This window comes from Grammomys surdaster, unplaced genomic scaffold (assembly GCF_004785775.1).
Source record: "Grammomys surdaster isolate TR1022 unplaced genomic scaffold, NIH_TR_1.0 208, whole genome shotgun sequence".
NCBI classification, from domain to species: Eukaryota; Metazoa; Chordata; class Mammalia; order Rodentia; family Muridae; genus Grammomys; species Grammomys surdaster.
Genome location: NW_021604653.1, coordinates 3,662,020 through 3,681,209, shown reverse-complemented (window position 1 = coordinate 3,681,209; position 19,190 = coordinate 3,662,020). Strand labels below are relative to the sequence as shown.

Below are 19,190 nucleotides of genomic sequence, written 5' to 3'. Positions count from 1 at the left end.
CTCTGCTTACCTCTAATGAGATTGGCTAACTAACCTTCAGCTTTTCTGATCTGGGCTGTCTCACTTTCACCTCCATTCCCAGCCATATCACAGTTACTTTAGAGTATGTGGGTTACTTTTTGTTGTTGTTGTTTTTCATAATTATCTGTCTCTTTTCCAGGACACCCCTGTCACCTTTATCCATTCACATTTTTCATCTTTTCCATTAAACAACTGCTCTAGAGGGTAAAGAAAGCAATGGGTGCATTCTATTGCCTGTTGCTTATATCTATCACAACCATTGAAAAGACAGGCGATGGACATTTGACTGAGAGTGCTAATCAAGCACATAGACAATGGTGCCTTTAAATGTCTCCATCAAAACAATTTTAAAGCGTTAAAAATGGCTAATGTGCTAGAATTATTGATGCAGTGAAGAATTTGCTCTGTATTGATTAGTGTGTTTATTTACAATTAGAAAAAATAGTTCACAGTTTATATTGGCATGAGACATCATTTCTTAAAGTATGCAAATCCTAGATTTTAATTTCACATACGTATATTAGTGGGACTGTGTGCACACATAGTTCATAAAACTAGAAAGAAGAAATAAGTGTTTTAAGAAGGGACATGGGGAACTTTGGAATACACCAATATGAAAATGAGAAGGCTGTCTCAGTACTTTCCCTGTTATTGTGATAAAATGCATTACCAAAAACTATTGAAGCACTAACAGGTTTACTTTAATTCCTAGTTCACGGAACAATCTTCAGCGATGGGCATTCAAGGTAGCAGGAACCTGAAGCAGGTGGTCACGTTGTATCCACACTCAGGAGAAGAAATGAACGCTTATGCTGTATTCAGCTTTCCAGGATCCCTTGCATAGGGAATGGTTCCACCAACAATTAGCATGCATTTTCCCACACTAACAGTAATCAAGGTAATCCCTCAAAGACCTGGTCAGAGACCCATCTCCAATGTGATTGTAGATCCTGTCAACTTGACAATTAACATAGACCATCACACGTGACTTTGGAAGCAAAATGTATAAGGGAGAGAGAGAGAGAAGAGGGTAAGAGGAGATCAAACAAAATAAAGTATGGTAGCAAATGGCATAATAAAACAATTACATTGTGTAGTTCTTTTAAAATATAAAAATTAAAATAAACAAATGTGTAAACAGAATTTTGCTTCACAATCTCTCACTCTTTAGAAATTTATGAGAAAACAAACAAAAAATCACTTGAAACAATTCATACCTGGTAGGAGTTTTTTAATCTTCATGAGCCCTGTTTGCTTCTAAAGGAATGTCAAGTCCCACCACTGAAATGTGGAATATTCCATTTAGAACTTTATTCCTTTGGGTGAATTATTTATCTAGGTTCAAAATAAATTATTGAGTGCCTACCACTTGTACATCCTCAGAATCTGGAATTAAATTTGTGGCAAAAAATGCATCTGTGTCCTGAATCAACTCACAGATGAACTTACATATGAATAAACACTAAGGGAACAGGACAAGGCATCAACCTGTAAGACCCTCAACAGACTTGTCATGGAAGGCCTCAGATTTGCTTGATTTGGATCATAAGCAACCAGAAAAATCCATTATAAAAAGGTGTAGGAGGAAGATCTTTGGTAAAACAATGATAGTAACCCACATACTAGATCTAGCCCACTATCAGATCAGTTTAAATAAAATTGTTTTTGGAAAGAAGAAACAAGGTCATAGTCCTTAGCTAATATGTTGTCCCTAGCTATTGTTCTACCACAAGGAGAGAGGTAAACTCTTGAGAACAACACTTAGCCATCAAAGATTAAGACTATGAAGACATTTACTTGTGTAGCCTTTTATAAAAAGTTGTTGACCTTTGACCTTCGGGAAAAGCATTTTGAAGATTAAAGTCAGAGCTACAGGGTAGGAATAGATATAGAAGCTAGCACAACTAGTGTGTTATTAATATTGATCACCAATTTGTCAAGATCCAGAATCACTTGGAAGGCAAGTACTTTGGACATATAAGTAGTGGACTGGGTTACCTGGCATGGGAAGACCCATCCTAATATAAGTGACATCCTAAGTGGTATTGCATGGACTGGGGTCCCAGACTGAATAAAAAAAGTAAAAGCAAACTGAAAACTGTTTATTTCCCTCTCGTTCCTGACTAAGACCAGCTGTCTCATACTGCTTGATGAACTGACTGTTCTTTTAGAGCTCAGTCCAAAATAAGCTCTTCCTTCTTTAAGTTACTCATGTTAACCATTGTATTACAGCAACAAGATAAACAAATAATACACCTAAAATACAGTATATGAGGTAATGGGTGACTGAAAGTGAGGTACCCGAAGAGCAAGATATAGGGTGATGAATAAGATGACAAGCTGGATTTCATTCTACATGGAGAGATAAGAAATGCATTGGAATTTATTTGGAGAGCAGATCTATATTTATTTTAAATTTCTTCAAATAACTTATGTGTGTGTATATATATATGCATCTATGTGCATGTTTGCATGTGTACTTGCTTTTGTGTGTGTGTGTGTGTGTGTGTGTGTGTGTGTGTGTGTGCATGAAGCAATAAACTTTGATTTGGGCTCAGGAATAGAGTGAGACTTGAACTCTGATCATCTAGCTTTGCAGCCAGGATCCTTATTCACCAAGCCATCCAGGGCTCATTGTTTACTTTTAAACTTAAAAAATTAAGTTCTCTTTAGAAATTTTGTTTTCATAAGCAGCTATTGTTAAGTATTTTTCCAACACACACCTAGCACAATTATTGTTAGCAATGACAATAACCAAAATTCAGAGTTTGACTGTCCTAAATTGGAAACAAAGTAAAAAGAACTACCATATACCCAAATCCAAGAAGCCAGCAACCACATAATTACAGAGATGATATTTTAGTCTCAATTCTCAGTTTTCTTTTTTTTTTTTTTTGAAATTTTGAAACCAGAACATTTATTTTATGACTGATTGAAATCCTCAAGATGAACTGGATGCTGCAACAGCTGCCCTCTTGGGTTTAGGTGTCGTCCCTTCACGGAATCCATGTCTGAATCTGCGATAGACAATCTTTAGGTGCCTCATCCGACCAGTCCCAGTAGTGTTTCATCTTTTAGCCTTGGCACTCCAGTTATACTTTCTCTTGCGCTTGGCAGGGTAGCCGCATTTGCCACAAGTCGACTTCTGAAGGTGGTAGGCCTTGGAGCCACAGCGGCGGCACAGCGTGTGCGTCTTATTGCGACGCTTTCCGAAGGATGACGTTCCTTTCGTCATCTTGCTTCTACCGGCGAGGCCAAAGAGAATTCTCAGTTTTCAATACAGCAGCAGCCTGCATACACACCCTGATAACTTTCAGAGTGGTGATGTAATTGGTGAAACATAAAGACAGGTTGTCCTTTTGAATGCATCTTCTGTAAGTTCAGTGATGTTTGAAACTCTGCTATTAGCAGGTCAACCATTGGGCAGCTCCACCTAGCTTAGGAAATAACGGTCCCTATTCATTTTGTTCATCTGAGAACAAATGTTTCTGAAAAGCAATTAAAGAAGTGTACATTTGAGTTAAATCAAGGAGAGCATAATTACAGCCTTTCTGCTGTGAAGAAACCCTCAACACAAACAAATGAGTTTGGAAAGTTTTGGTTGGTGGTACCCAAAACTTCCTAGCCAGGCTGTGATGGGGACCTGAACAAACAAAGATTATTTTCTCGCTATCACTATAAGAAAGCCTTGGTTTGTCCCTGTCATGCATGATATACAGAGAAGATAATATCTGTCTTATATTGGTAATTTCAGTTTATATACTAGCAATGGAATAGTCCTCTAATGTGACTTGTATGTAAAATATAAATAAACATATATGCCCAAATGGGAAAATAGCATAGTCTTCTCTTGATTATTCTCTGAATCCACTACCTGCCAGCACCATCCCCATGAGGGTAAGTGTTGCTGTTCAGTTCATATTAATTCAACACTGAAGAGAGAGGACACAAGGAGAAGAAGGAAGCCTAGTCCGGCCGCAGTTGACTTGGCATGTAACTTGCCCCATGAAGCAGCAACAGGATTGGTGAGAAGTATGAGAATGTTGAGAGCTATGACAGAGTCCTAGCCTCTATTACCATAGACAAACTGAAAAATAATGAAAGAGAAAACCCATGACATATAGGATATATAGCCAAAGTATCACCAAGTCAATCAGCTTTTAAGAGCAAGGAAAATTAGTGGTAATGCTCAGATGTCTCTGTAACCACTGAAAATGTTCTCTGTTTAGCACATGCTCATTAGATATCTGTGGCTATGGAGTAGCTACAAGGTGCTACTTTAACCTGCAAATAATATTTGGAATATGAAGATTATATGAAATACATTATCAAAATTAGTTATGTTTATTTGCACGAAAATTTAAAAAATAAAAGCTATTTAAATAATTCAACTAATTTATTATACTTGCATAGTGCTTGCTGTTGTAGAATGAGGAAAAATAATTAGAGATTGAAATGGGGAAGAAATGAGATATGAAGAGGCAAGGAACAGGAAGTCCTCATGTATTGGCTAGAGAGTTGGTTCAATACATAAAGTGCTTTCTATACAAACAAGAGGGATGGAGTTGAGATCCTTGAAAGCTGCATTATTGTTCAGGTGTGCATAGGACTTTGTCTATAATTCAGAAGTGAGAGACAGGGCAATCTGTGTTTGTGATCTAGTAAGACTGGCTGATGAGAGTATCAGTGAATTCAGAGTTTTATTAAGAGATTCCTCAAAGGGTATGGTGGATATCAACACATGCATGGGATTAAAGTAGGACAATAAAGAGGTTGTGAGGTTGAAAACTGAAAACCTTAATACAGTCTGAGTTTTGGGATAAAATTCTTAAGAAAAAAATTCATAGATCTTAATCACAGACATTTTAAAAAAATCATTGGAGTTTTCCGAATCAAGTACACCAGGCATCTCTCTGTGTTCCATTTCCATCTGTCCTGGAAAAGTCAATCCTGGTGATCATGTATCTTTTACACATTTTTCTATGAAATACTTGAAACTTACAAGTGGGTGCTACCTGCAGGCAAAAGAAATCTCCTTTGATGTTGTTCCTACACAGAGGCTTTAAATTTATTTTCAATCGTCTCGATTTTCACTTTGGAAAGCTACATAGAGAAAAAAGCAACCTGGGGCACCACTGACTGGTGCCCTGAACTATTCCCACAGGGCATGGAAACACAGAGGAGAGAGATGAAGTCTCCGGACATCCTCTCCTATTGAAAATGTTTGTTCTTGAAGTCCTGACTAGAGGGAAATGAGGTCTATGACTCATGTGGGCTCAGGGAAAAAATAGAACTCTTCTGTCCTGCTGCAGAAATTATATAGATAAAAGCTCATGAATCACTCACACTCCATCAATAATAAGATCCTTCACTTGGTAGACATACTTGGTAGGAGCTCAGATGAGAAGCCTTACAGGGTATTGGGAAAAGGGCTATGGGGTAGGTAGCACTGGAGGTGATGACAGGGACAAAGCTAGAACCAGCTGCTATTGTCACAGTGGAAAGGATGATGATGGTTCTTTCATGGCTGTAGAAACTGAGGGTCGATTAAGGTAGATTAGTAATGAAGAATGTGTTGGCAAGAGCACTAGTGGTACCTAAGACACAGGGTGGCACTGTTTTGGTGGAATGGATAGTGGTGATGTTGATCATTTGGTGGCAGCTATGAAGATGCAGAGATGACACTGGGAGATTAGTAATGGGGTTTGGTTAGCAGGAATATTGGTGATATATAAAGAAAATGTGTGCTGAGATGAGATGAGGACACTGACTAAACTCCTAAATTCTTTCTCAGTCTTTCATTTCTATTCTTATCTCTCCCATGTTATATAATACTCTAAATACTATTGTATTGTGAAATGTTCTTCACTAAGTTGCATCATCCACAGAATTTCTTCTCTCTCTCTGTTTTTGTCTGTTTTCCTGTCTGTCTCTGTCTCTTGTCTCTGTCTCTCTGTCTCTCTCTCTCTCTCTCTCTGTGCGTGTGTGTGTGTGTGTGTGTGTGTGTGTGTATGTGTGCTATTTACATGCTCTTATGTGTAGAGGCCAGAGTTCGATGCTGAGTACCTTCCTCTGCCGTTTCCACCTTATACTTTTGAGCAGGGTCTCATACAGAAACTAGAGCTCATCATTTTAGCTATATTGACTGGGTAATATATTGGCCCTGAAAATCAGAGTGCCCTTCCAGTATCTTTCCTCTCAACATTGGAACTACATCCACATACAAACATGTATAGCTTTGTAAGTAACATCTTAGAATTGAAGGCACATTCTTGAAAATTTAAAGCAAGCACTTTGCATTGAGACATATTACATTTACTCCTGATCCTGACTTTCTGTTTTAGGGTTTTTTTGGTTTGTTTTACATTTACATATGTGATATTGGTGTGAATTGTTGGTGTTTTTCGAGACAAGGAACAGACAATCTATTCTAGCTTTCCCCTACTCCAAGAAGCTTTAACAAAAGTAAAAGAATTCCTTGGATTATTTTTTTTTCATACCACGTCTGCCTTAGGAGAAATCTAATGAGGGAAGAAATACATATGAAAGACCAAAGGATAACAATGATGTAGCAGGCAGTTACAATCATTTTTCCCAGAGAATGTTATCTTTTCTGTTTTTAACATGCTGCCCTTTTGCTATGCCTCCATGTTTTCTGAAGAATCTTCTGGGGAATACATCAGGGATAGTTTCCTTGACAAATAAAGATAGATCAATTACAAGAATAAACTTCTTTGGCAAGACTGAAGAATGCTAGCAGTAGAGTCTCAGAGGGGAATCGAAGGTGAGGACCCTTCTCTGAATCACATCATTATCCAAGCATTTTGCGCTCAGATTCCCAAAGAGGGTATCAGCAGGGAGTGAAGAACATCCCAGCAGTACCTCAACATAAAACCAATGTCTGTTTACACACATCCCAAAATTGTGTTGAAAAGGGAAGTCAGAAAATGTTGATATTGCTGAGAAACATCACTTCTGATATAAGTTCTTGAAGTTTAAGGAAAAGTAAATGGGATGTCTATATAATAATCTGATGTCTCTAGAGTATGGGGAATATCATGAATAAGAGTTCTAAAACAACAAAAAAATGGTAAAAGCCAGAGTCTGGATTTGCTAGGACTGCTCTGAAATTTATCTTCGGATAGTATGGGATCATTTCTGTCTACTCTCTTGAACTTGGAGCTGCTGTAGTATCCTACACAGGACATGCAAAAGTTCAAACCAGGCAATACTGGAGCACAGAAGAGCAGGGATTCTGGAAGTCTCAATCCTATCTAAAGCAGGACTTTAATCTAGACTAAAACATTTAGAGTCATATTTTTTTTCAACGACTTGACCCCTAGCAGGTTATCCATGCTTCAGTGGATGTTTCTAAAGCTGTGCCCACTTGGGTAGCTCTGTGTTTAATCTATAATTTTTTTTTTTAAAGATGAATTGCTCTTGTCTGAAAGAACTGCAGGGCCAAAGATGGAGAATAGCCCAAGGAAAAGAAGGTCTAGTGACAAGCCCAAGGTAGACCTAGCTCAAGGTGAGGCCCTAAGGCCTGATACTATTACTGAAGCTATGGAACGCTCACAAAAAAGGAACCTATCATGACTGTCCTCTGAAAGACCCAACAAGCAGCTGATAGAGTCACATGCAGATATTTATACCCAACCAATGGATAGAAGCTGCTGACCCTTGTGTTTGAATTAGGGAAAGGCTGGAAGAAGCTGAGGAGGAGGAGGACCCTTTTGGCGGACCAGCAGTCTCAATTAACCTGGACCCCTGAGATCTCTCAGACACTGGACCATCAACCAGGCAGCATACATCAGCTGATATGAGGCCCCCAACAGATACACAACAAAGAAAAGTAGGGTCTGGATTCAGTCAGAGAAGATTCACCTAACCCTTAAGACACTGGATGCCCCAGTGAGAGGTCTGGTGAGTTGGGTGTGGTAGGAAGGAGGTATGGGATGTGGAACTGTCAGAGGGTGGACTGGGAGGAGGATAAAATCTGTAGTACAAAAAAAAAGATTAAATAAAATTTAAAAACATGAAGACATAAAGTTGGTAGGGAGACTTTGGGGAATCTGGGAGGGAGATGGTGGGGGTGGATATGATCAAAGTATAATGTATATATGTCTTTTTTAAAACCTCATTTCCTTAAAGTTTTAACAAGAGGAATTAAAATATAACATCACTGATGCCAGTGGTTTGTAAAATTTCGCCCAAATTGTTTTCAAAAAGGATGATTCTCAGGCATCATCTTCAAAGTTTCTGTCTAAAGCATGAGATGGAATTAGGAATCCTTTGTTTTCATGGCTTGATTTTTGTTTAATTTCTGAGCTAGGGGTTTACCGCATAGCTGTAACTGGATTGATAGTACGTACACTAGGCTGGTCTCAAACTTGTGGATGTCCCCCTGCCTCTGTGTCTCAGTGCTGTGTCAAGTGCTGAAAAGACAAGTCATTATTCTTGGCTCATTTTACTCTCTCTGTCTCTCTGTCTCTGTCTGTCTGTCTGTCTGTCTGTCTGTCTGTCTCTGTGTGTGTGCATGCGTGCGTTCGTGTGTGTGTGTGTGTGTGTGTGTGTGTGAGAGAGAGAGAGAGAGAGAGAGAGAGAGAGAGAGAGAGGGAGGGAGGGAGAGAGAGAGAGAGAGAGAGAGAGAGAGAGAGGGAGAGAGAGAGAGAGAGAGAGAGAGAGAGAGAGAGAGAGAGAGAGAGAACGTTTGGCGCTTGTTTCTTGTGCCTTAGCATTGGGATTGTCAGTACATGCCTCCACATAGGTTTTTGGGTTCACATTCAGGTCATTATGCTTGTCCTACATGTACCTTATAAACTGACCTATCTTTCTAATTCCCATTTTATCTTTGAATTTTTACAAGGGGACATTGTTTAGGCTCTCAAGGCAATCAACATTTGTTCTGAGCATCAGAATAGAGAAGGAATGATGTAAATATTTCCATAATTATAAATACATCTGTCACCAGTAGCTAGCAGATTAATTAGAACTCTCTATTCATAGTGTGACTAACCTGATATGAGCACAAGGTGAAGTGAGTCAGGTGGAAATTATGGAATTTAGTGATGGAGGTAGACCTCAGATGTCTACCTAGGCTGAACTATCACCATTGAAGCTGGATACAAATGTCTAAGATGAATATATATATATATATATATATATATATATATATATATACACAATAGTATATGTGAACTATAAATACATATACATTGTATTCATTCCATATATATTCATTCAATATATGTGTATATATATTCATTTCACATATATACTCATATGTATGTATGTATGTATGTATGTATGCATGCATGTATGTATGTATATTCATTCAGTCCATAAGTTCTATGATTCTAGAGAATACTGACTAAACATGGAGCATTCCTGAAATTTTGTGTTAAGGCTTTGGGAGACCAAAGGAAAAAGGATTCAGAGACTAGAAATAACAGGATATCATAGGCTGGGGAGATGACAGAGTAAATAAAATGTTTGCTGTAGAAGATTTAACCTGAGTTCAATTCCCAAGATCCCATGAAAATACTCAGATCCAGCCATGTGTGCCTTTAAGTTCAGCACTGATGGGAACAAAGATATTGGCCACCCTGTCTAGCTGAATCAGTAATCCCCACCCTGCTTCAGTGAAAGATCCTATCAAAACATAAGGTGGAGAGTGACTGAGGAGGACATTTTGAAGGCATCCTCTGGTCAATACACATATATGAGTTCATGTGCACTTACATGGCACTCCATTAAACCGAGATCGTGAGAGTAGTAATGGCCCCATCATGACTGCCCACCACCCAAGTATGTGTTACAAATAAAAATTTGCTAACTCCATGTCTAAATAAATTCTGAGCATGAAGCTCTGCAATTCAAGAACAACATGGCTGAAGCTTGGGACTCCCCACGCTAAGTGAACACTCTCAAATGACACTGGACTGCCACCAATGAAACTGACTTGTTTATCCTCTAGAACAATTCAGCTTCTTCATACACAGCTTCTCAAGTGCTTCCATTTCAGAAGTTTACAACTCACATAATAAATAGATCTTTCAAGTCGTTGCCACATAGAAAGGGACAATATGCCACAATATTTTTAATGCATTCAGTCATTGAAAAACAAGGCCTTCATTACATTGAGAGTTTTTCCAGCCCTTGCTGCTGGTCTCATGGCTTCAAATGTATGATTTAAATATCTGTGTATCTTAATAGTCAGGATAAAGAGCCCAAAGATGATCTGTGAAAGGAAAGGGGCAGACACTATCAAAAACTTAAAAATTAAAAGGGAGCAATAACAACAACAGAATTGTCTCTATGTATTCTAAAATAGGTATGAATTTGACCAGTAACTCAGGTCCTAGTAAATATAGCTAATATTGTCATCTTGACAGGTTCTACAATCTCCTGGGAGACAAGCCTCTGAGAATGTCTGTGAGGGAGCCACAGACTGGGTTAGTTGAAATGCGAAGAGCTTCACTAAGTGTGGGCAGTGTCACTCCATGCTCTGGGGAGCAGGAGTAAATAAGGAGAAAGTGTGCTGCTGTGTTCTAGTGTTCATCCTTCTGTTTCCTGCCTGTGGATGCGAAATGACCAGCATCTCATGCTACCATGACATCCCTGTTAGATGGACTGGACCGTCCAATTGTGAGCCAGAAAAATCACTTTCCTTCCTTAATTATTTTTGTCAGTTACTGTGATACAGCATCAAGAAAAGTAAATAACAATGTGATTTATCAATTTTACCTAAAATTTAGCCAGGCTACGGTGGGAGAACTTATCCCATTTCAGTATGTGTGTTTAGCCAAGCGATTCACGAAACAAGTTATCCTCTTGTGCCAAGCTCCATGACAGACACATGAATATATGAGAAGAAAACAAACTATAGCTCCTCTCAGTGACTCATTTACATTTGCACGTCTTTTACACATTTCATGTCACTCTGGGTTCTACAGGTTTGAGGTGCAATATAAAGAAAAGAAGCAGCTAGAAAAAGGAAATAGGATAGAGAGATAACTCAGTCTGAAGATGGTTGTTATGTAAGCATGAGAATATGAGGTCAGCCCCCACAATTCACTTTAAAGAAACATAGCGACAAGTGCTTATAATCCCAGCTTAGGGAAACAGAGGTTGTCAGATCCATGGGATTCACTGCACAGCCAGTCCAGCTGCATCCATACCTTTGAGATCAGTAAGAGACTCTTTCTATAGTAATAGTAATAATAATAATAATAATAATAATAATAGCACCAAGATGGATGATAGTATCAGGACAAACACCCCAGGATAACCTTGGCCCTATATATACACATACACAAATACATGTAAGTGCATCTGTACACTCTGAAACACACATGAGTTTTAAACACATACACACACACATGAGTTTTTAAAAAGCAGGACGTTCATAAGTTGATTCTGTGAGCTCTTGGCTAAAGGATAGAAAGAGAATAGAGGGAAAGAGAGCGACCAGGGGTGCATAGTGGGATGCAGTTCAGAGTCCTGATCAAAAACGTACTCCCTTAGGAACAGATCTTTAACATGAAGGAAGCAAGCATTCCAAGCAGAAGAAACAGCAGGTGCGGTGGTTGTCGGCAAAGAATGAATTTGTCTTGTTTAAGAACTAGAAAGGAGGCCTGCGGGGCTAGTTCTTTATAGCAAAGTGATCATAAGGCCATAGAGAAGTGCAGGTACTAGGTCAGATAGGCCTGGTAGGTTATGGGAAATGATTTATTTTTATCTCAAGGGTTGATGGAAGCTCTGTAGGGCATTAAACAAAAAGGATTACATTTGAAAATAAAACCGCTATATTGACAAGGTTGTTCCCAGTTTTACACTTCCTGGAAAAGCAGATCATTACGTTCACTTTGATAAGCACATTGGTGGTACAAAGAAAGCTGGATACTTAGCCAATCTGCTTAACTTCATGGAAGCTGTAGTTAGAGGTGGTTGTGATTGATGCTGTATTGATGTGGTGTAAAGAACAAACTCTAGTCCTCTGCAAGACCATCAAGGGTCTTTAGCTGCTGAGCCATTTTCTAGCCTCTCGTGTTCATTTTATACTGAAATGCATTGTGACATATACTAGAGTGGACAATGAGGGTGTTTATAGGAGTATTGTTCATTATAGTCAAATCACGAAACAGGCATCTCTAAGAAGGACCAGGAGCCAAGGTTGCCTAGTGGTTATAATGCTTAGTACACAAATGAGAAAAGCATTGTTTCTTTACTCACCCATATACAGAGATATGGACACACACACACACGCACACACACACACACACACAGAGAGAGAGAGAGAGAGAGAGAGAGAGAGAGAGAGAGAGAGAGAGAAAACTAACCTCCAGAGGATCCTCATCCCAAACAATTGAACCTTTTTTCATAAAGAAACTAAGTATCACGGGGCATAGCCCTGTCTCTAAGCTATGATTGTTTGAATTTCTAGCCCAGGGACTCTAAGTTATGATGAGATAGTTTTTCATTTCATGCCACTTTAAAGGTTCATCAGGGGTGGTATGTTATACAGCAATAGGTTCCTGGAACAACAGTGTCAACCAAATCACAGGCATAGATAATATAAACTACATGGTTGGAATACATAAAATTAGACCAAGAAGTTATAATAATCATATCATCTCTGGGAAAATATAGAGTAAATCAAAATATGGATTAACACAAAATTTCATGTGAAGGGTACATATGAAAGACAGGAAATTGCCCTTAACTGGGTATATTTACCTCTAAACTCCATGTTATATATAATATTCTAATTCTTTTCTCATGTTTAGTGATATGGGTAATTTGTCAAGTATTACATAGGACCTTAAAATAGTCAACTGGTCTATATCTGTTTCGTGTAGACTTCTGTGTGTAAAATTTGTGTTTCATTAAAGAAAGTACATTCTAAATTTTGGAAGCAAAAATGACTGCAAGAAGAAAATGTTTGGGAACTTGCATAAGAAGGAAGAATCTAAAGGGTACATTTTGACTTAAGGAACTGTTTAGTTTTCTGTTATTATACCTTTCTCTGCTGATCAGTACTCTATATTAGTATCATGTGCCTACTTTTCTTGGTTTATGCTTTTGGCTAGTAAATATGTAATATTAAAAATCTGATGACTAGGAGAGGGATGAGTACTCATTCAGTAATATACTTTATCAAGCTTAAGGACCTGAGTTCGATACTCAGAACCCATATGCTTAAAACTTCCTCTTGCTTGCAATGTGGATTTGGAGACAAGCAGGTCCCTGGCTCACTTGCCAGTCAGTTTACACTACTTGATAAACTCCCAGACTAGTGCGAGCCCCATCTTAAAAGAAGAGTAGGTGAAATCATCTGGAGAATGATACCAGAGGTTGTTCTTTGACCCCTCAATGTATGTGGACACACGTAAGTGTACACATATACATACTTGTGACAGTAAAAATATATACACAACAAAACTGTTTATCAGATTTTAAAATGATCCAGAAACCTCTCCACGATTTAAATATAAAAGGATAACCTCCCCTCCCATGATCCTTACAACAATCAGAGGAGCCAAGAGCCTAACCATCCATTAGTAGAAGAGTAGACAAAGAAACTGTATTGCATGTTCTCAGTAAGATGCTATTTGGCCTTGAAAATGAAAGAAAAGATCATTTTCAACAATGTGAATGAGTCTTCAGGACCTTTTGTTTGGTGAAACAAGCCAGGCACAAAAGCAAAGGCAGCATGTTTTTATTCCTGTGGGTGATCTGAGGGAGTGAATTCTGAGAATTAGCCTCTGCAATGAACACTAATAGATGCTTCAGGGTTGAGGACAGAAAGGAAGCAATGCAAAATCACTGTTCAAATAGTAAAAACTGTGACGTAGACAAGAAAAAAGTTCTGAGTTCAATTCTACAACAGGTGACAAGAATCAATAATTATGCATATTAAAAGTAAGAAAGATTGATTTAAAATTTCTTGAAGACATGATCTGATGAAGTGGTACCTGGAAATATGTGTAGGCTTTGGAAAGTTGCAGAAAATAAGAATGCTGGCAATAGGAGGTTTTCTTTCTTAAATTGAATAAATGAATTTATATTTTTGATTGATACATAATAATTATGCATATTTAATAAGTAGAGTGTGATGTTCTGATTCATGAATACACTGGGTAATGTTCTAATCAGAGTAATTTGCATATTCGTTATTTGAAGCTATCATCATTTCTTTTTAAATATGTTTTTACTGTTTTTAAAAAATGTTCATGTATACATACACAATATATTTTTATCATATTCAACCCCACTTCTCCGAAACTCCTCCTAGTTTTACCCCTTACCTTAAGCCTGCTCTTTATTTTGTGTCCTCACTCTTTCTGTTTTAAAATAATCTACTAATTGCAGCTTGTGCTGTCCATATACACATGGGCATGGGGCTCTTCAGTTGTGTAGGATGACAAGTGTTTAATAGTACTCACTTAGTTTTCACTTGAGTCCCTTTACAGAATAAAGATAGAGCCAGCAAAGAGCTCCCATTCTCTCCCTCTTAGGACACATGGAAGATAGTCCCTCCTGTACCTTCTTCAAGCCCTCCAACAGGGACATGTGATAACTCTAGTCAAGTATTCAGAGAAGGTGACATTTTTCCCTCCCAGATCACACATTTCATCATCTAATAAACAGATTCTTTGGCACAAGAAACATCAGACTTTCAGAAAGGAGATAATCTGCCTACTTTATCTAGTGACTCAATAAACAGAGCCTCCCATTCTCAGATACCCCTGATGAACATTTGATGGGAGGTAAAATGTAACCTTTTCTCATTTAAACCAAAGATATTCTAGGTACAATAACTTATTAAGTAAGAAATGATGCATGAGACAAGGTTAGAGGTAGGAATGGATCCCGTTCTTATGAGATTTCCTAACTATCTAGACAAGAGTGTGCTGCTGGGAGTCAGCCACCAAATCTAACCAGATAATGGAGACAGCAAAGTGCTCTCCACACTGGCAAATGCTTCTGGTGCATCTGTTGTGCTGAAGCCTCTCAGTAAAGAGAAACCCCCCAAAACCAATTGGAGTAGAGAAGAGAAGGATATGACATGCTATGGCCCCAAAGCAATGCTTTTGAGTGCCCAGAAGAGATAATATATTGAATGGAATTATTGGTGATTCCTGGAAAATTTAAACTCCTCCATGACTGAGAGTTATCCTATATAGGTTCAGGAGGTGCTCAGCTGGAAAAATGCTTGCTATTAAAGTATAAGGACCTGAGTTCAGATCCCCATAACCCACATAAGAAGTCTAGGGTGGTAGTACTCTCCTGTAATCCTAGCACAGGGGAGGCAGAGCCATGAGGAAATTGGAGATCACTCATTGGCAAGAATAACAATTCCAAATTTAATTATAGAATGTATCTGGAAAATGATAACAGTAAGCACTGATACTGACCTTTGTCCTACAGAGAGAGAGAGAGAGAGAGAGAGAGAGAGAGAGAGAGAGAGAGAGGAGCGGGGGGAGGAGGGGGGAGGGGAGAGGAGGGGGAAGGAGAAACAAAAGCTATCATAGTTTGAATATTGTGTTTAATGTGATCACATTTGAAACTAATGGACAGGGATAGGGTAGTTAGATTATGATATTGTTGTTATTTATTTGATAACAGTATGTATTCAATAAAAAAAATAATTAAGGTTCTAATAGCCATCCTTAATCTCTTGTTGAGAGCATAACAACTTAATGTGCAGGAAGAAAAGAGAGTGAATTCTATGCTTGACCTGAAGGGCTAGCAGGAATTGAACATTTAATTTTTTCAATTCAGAAAAAAATGCAGATCTCAGAATGTACACAGATCAGAAACAAGGACTGTGGAGATGCTTCAGTGAGTAAAGTATAGGGCATGCAATTGGGGGACCTGAGTTGAAGTCCCAGAAGGCATGCAGCATATTCATTTGGTATATGAGAAGCAGAGGCATGAGAACCCTGGAAATTTGAGGGCACACACACACACACACACACACTCCCCCCACACACACACTCCCCCCCACACACACATCTGAAACTGTCTCAAATGAGAAAAAAAAGCCAATACTACAGAAACTAGACTTTTTCTCTGTCTTCTACATTTGTGTATTCACAAGCCGCATTCACATCCACCATCAATGCCTTGCGTGCAATACACATACACAAAATGAAACAACTTTCAAATTCTTCAATTTCAACATTTCTTCATTTCATTTATTTCTTCTCAGAGCCCATCAATCCAAAATCTAGGAGCAGTCACATTTAATTTTCATCCACAACACTCCTGCCGTGAAGCCCAGCTGTAAGGTTGCTATTCTGGTTATCAGATTTCTAAATGTTCTGTGGACTATTCTAGATCATGAAGAGAGCAGGTAACAGTGAGGACACAATCCTACTAATGAGGTGATATTTATAGGTTTTATTTTTATTACAAGAGGCTAATTACGTACTTTGTAGATACAGCTCTGATCTAGCAGGGTGTAAGGCTATATTTAGTGACACAGATGACAGGCCAGAAAAGTTGCTTTTGGATGCAATCAAACCACATTTAAATATTTTAAAAGTTTAAATATCCTCACCCCTTATTATTACCTATATTTATATGTGACCTCTCCTTTTAAATTATGTACAACTATGGAAATAACCTTTTCTGTAACCTCATACTTGATTATATTCCCAACTTGTTTATTTGATATATTGGTTACACAGTCATTTATATTCTTTATGTTTTTCTTGAATTTGCACAAAATAATCTCTTTTCTGCACTGACACCTTAAATGGGAAATGAAGAAGACTGGAGGCTGGAGAGATGGCTGAATGTTTGAAAGTATTTGCTGCTCTTCTAGAGGGCCTGAGTTTGATTTCCAAAAATATATATTGACGGCCTGTAACTAACTCTTATTCTATGGATCAACGCCTTTTTCTGGCCTTTGAGGGTAACTGCACACATGTGATAGACACACACATGCACATAACTGAAAATACAAAGGAATCTGAACCAATTATTTGGCATCTTTAGATTTGCTTGTTTATTTTCCCTAACACTGTCATAGTGCATATAATTAAAGACCCTGAGTGAGCTGGAGACATTTCTTAAGATCTCTATTCACATAACAATATAATTTGGAAGCTGGTGATCAAGATCTACACAGCAAGAGTCCCTTTTCAAGATAATTCAAACATTGGTCCTTATGCTGGGAGCATCTACTATGAGATAATGACAGAAAGATAAAGAATCTACAAGATGTTAAATAATTTGAATCCTGAGATTATTATTTTTTTTGTAGCAAGTTGAGCACTTCCTTCATTCTACTGAAGACAAAGATTTGGGGATGCTTATGTCAGGAATATATTTCAGCTTCTCTCTAAATATACCTTCTTATTTGCAATTCACAAGCAACCTTGATATTGCAGGCTCGATCTATCCTACATCATCCATTAACAACCAGAAACTTGAAGAGATGGTAACCAAAGTCATTCAAATAATTAGTCAGGCCCCACACCCCAAACGGGAAGATTACTAGTTAGTATTTGTCTTCACTCCACAGCGATACTACAGAAGGAGTGGTGAGTCTGTTGTGGCCATCTGTAGTTACCTCTTATTCAAAAAATTGGAAGAAGATAGGAGGAGAAATAACTCATAGGTAAAGGGTTTACCTTGTAAGGATGAGGATCTGAGTTTGATTTTTAGCACCCATGCAATAAAAGCCAAGGATGGTGTAGGACAGTTATGATTTCAGCACAGCAGAGGCAGAGATGAGAGGATGCCTGGGACTCACTAAATGAAGAGCCTACCCTTTGTGGTAAGTTATATCCAGCTAGTGAGAGATACTGCCTCAAAAAATTATAGAAAGGTAAATAGTGCCTGAAGATTAATACCTGCCCTTATTTTCTGGTGTCCACACGCATGTATACATATAAACACACTCTGTCCCTCCCCACATACACAAAGAAATTGGAATATGAGCATATACTTTTCTGTCTGTCCTGTGTTTGGAGGGTAATATGTGGAAAATAGATGCACAAAGTTCATTCTTTCTAGAAACACAACACCTACTAATTGCCTCTTTGTTTATGTGATAATAAAACATACGTAGAATCTCTAGTACCATGGATCTTCATATGTCTGTTTCTGCCTTCCTCTGTAGACTCTTGTTTTCATTGTTTAATGGCCATCTCCTAGCCTAATTTTGTTGTTCCTGGCATGTAAGGTGCCTGTTTGATTTTCTCTGAGGTGTGTCTGCATCCAGAATGCTGACTGAAACAGGTATGCAAAAATCAGTGTTCTCACACAAGGAAATAATTTTCTCAGAACTCTCACAAATAATTTACATTGCCCTTGATAATTGAATTTTTCCCTATATACTATTACTAACTGTTCTTAACTACTGTCATCATTTTTCTGTGAATGGCAATCTTCTGGGTTTAATTTTCCATTTCCACATTAGAGATATTTCTCTCCCAGTTAATCACAAGTTCAAGGTTTTGTCCAGATTTCTCTTTGCAGCAATCCCATTGAAATGTTCATAGCCAGCTATCATATGGCTCAAATCTTGTTCTCACACCATTTATGCATTGTGCTCTCAAGGAATAAACAAGCAAAACACCCAGAACTCATTTTCTTCAAAGCGTACTGGAGGAAAGTGTGTCAAATTGAGCTATGCAGAATGACAGAGGCTCATAGTCAAGGTTCTGCTTTCCCTCCTCAAAATGCGCGACTATCATCTGCCCCATTCAAATTATATTAAATGCAGAACGATTCAAATATTGCCAGCTGCCAATTTAAATTTCAAATGGAAACCTGCTCATTTGCTGACTCTTCACTCCTTCTTCTTCCAACCCCCCCCCCACTTCTCTTCAATTTATTTTAAAGCGACTTGATAGGTATTTCTCTTGAGAGAAACCACTCTAAGCAAAATAGTGCCTTTGAGTCAAAAACTGCTTTGAGATTTCTCCCTGGGCAACAACAATATCTTCTGCTTGTCTGCCACTGGTTATAGACAAAACATAGATAATACCAGACTTTATTATAAATTTGAGGGCCCAGTTCTCTAATACAATTGCTCAGAAGGGAGTGATGGTGATTCTTTTATTTCTTTGGGGGAAAGAGAAAGAGCGAAAGTCTGGCTGAAGTTCAAAGGAGATCCTATATGGACTCATGAAAAGAGACTTAGCACAGAG

General features: G+C 38.2%; 1 protein-coding gene and 1 pseudogene across 1 annotated transcript in view; both read right to left on the bottom strand.

Annotated features, from left to right (window-relative positions):
* Dpp10 (dipeptidyl peptidase like 10) overlaps positions 1–19,190 on the bottom strand; it is a 1,453,779-nt gene that overhangs the window by 1,019,094 nt on the left and 415,495 nt on the right. The window lies entirely within an intron of this gene.
* Positions 2,922–3,269, bottom strand: LOC114624546 (annotated as a pseudogene).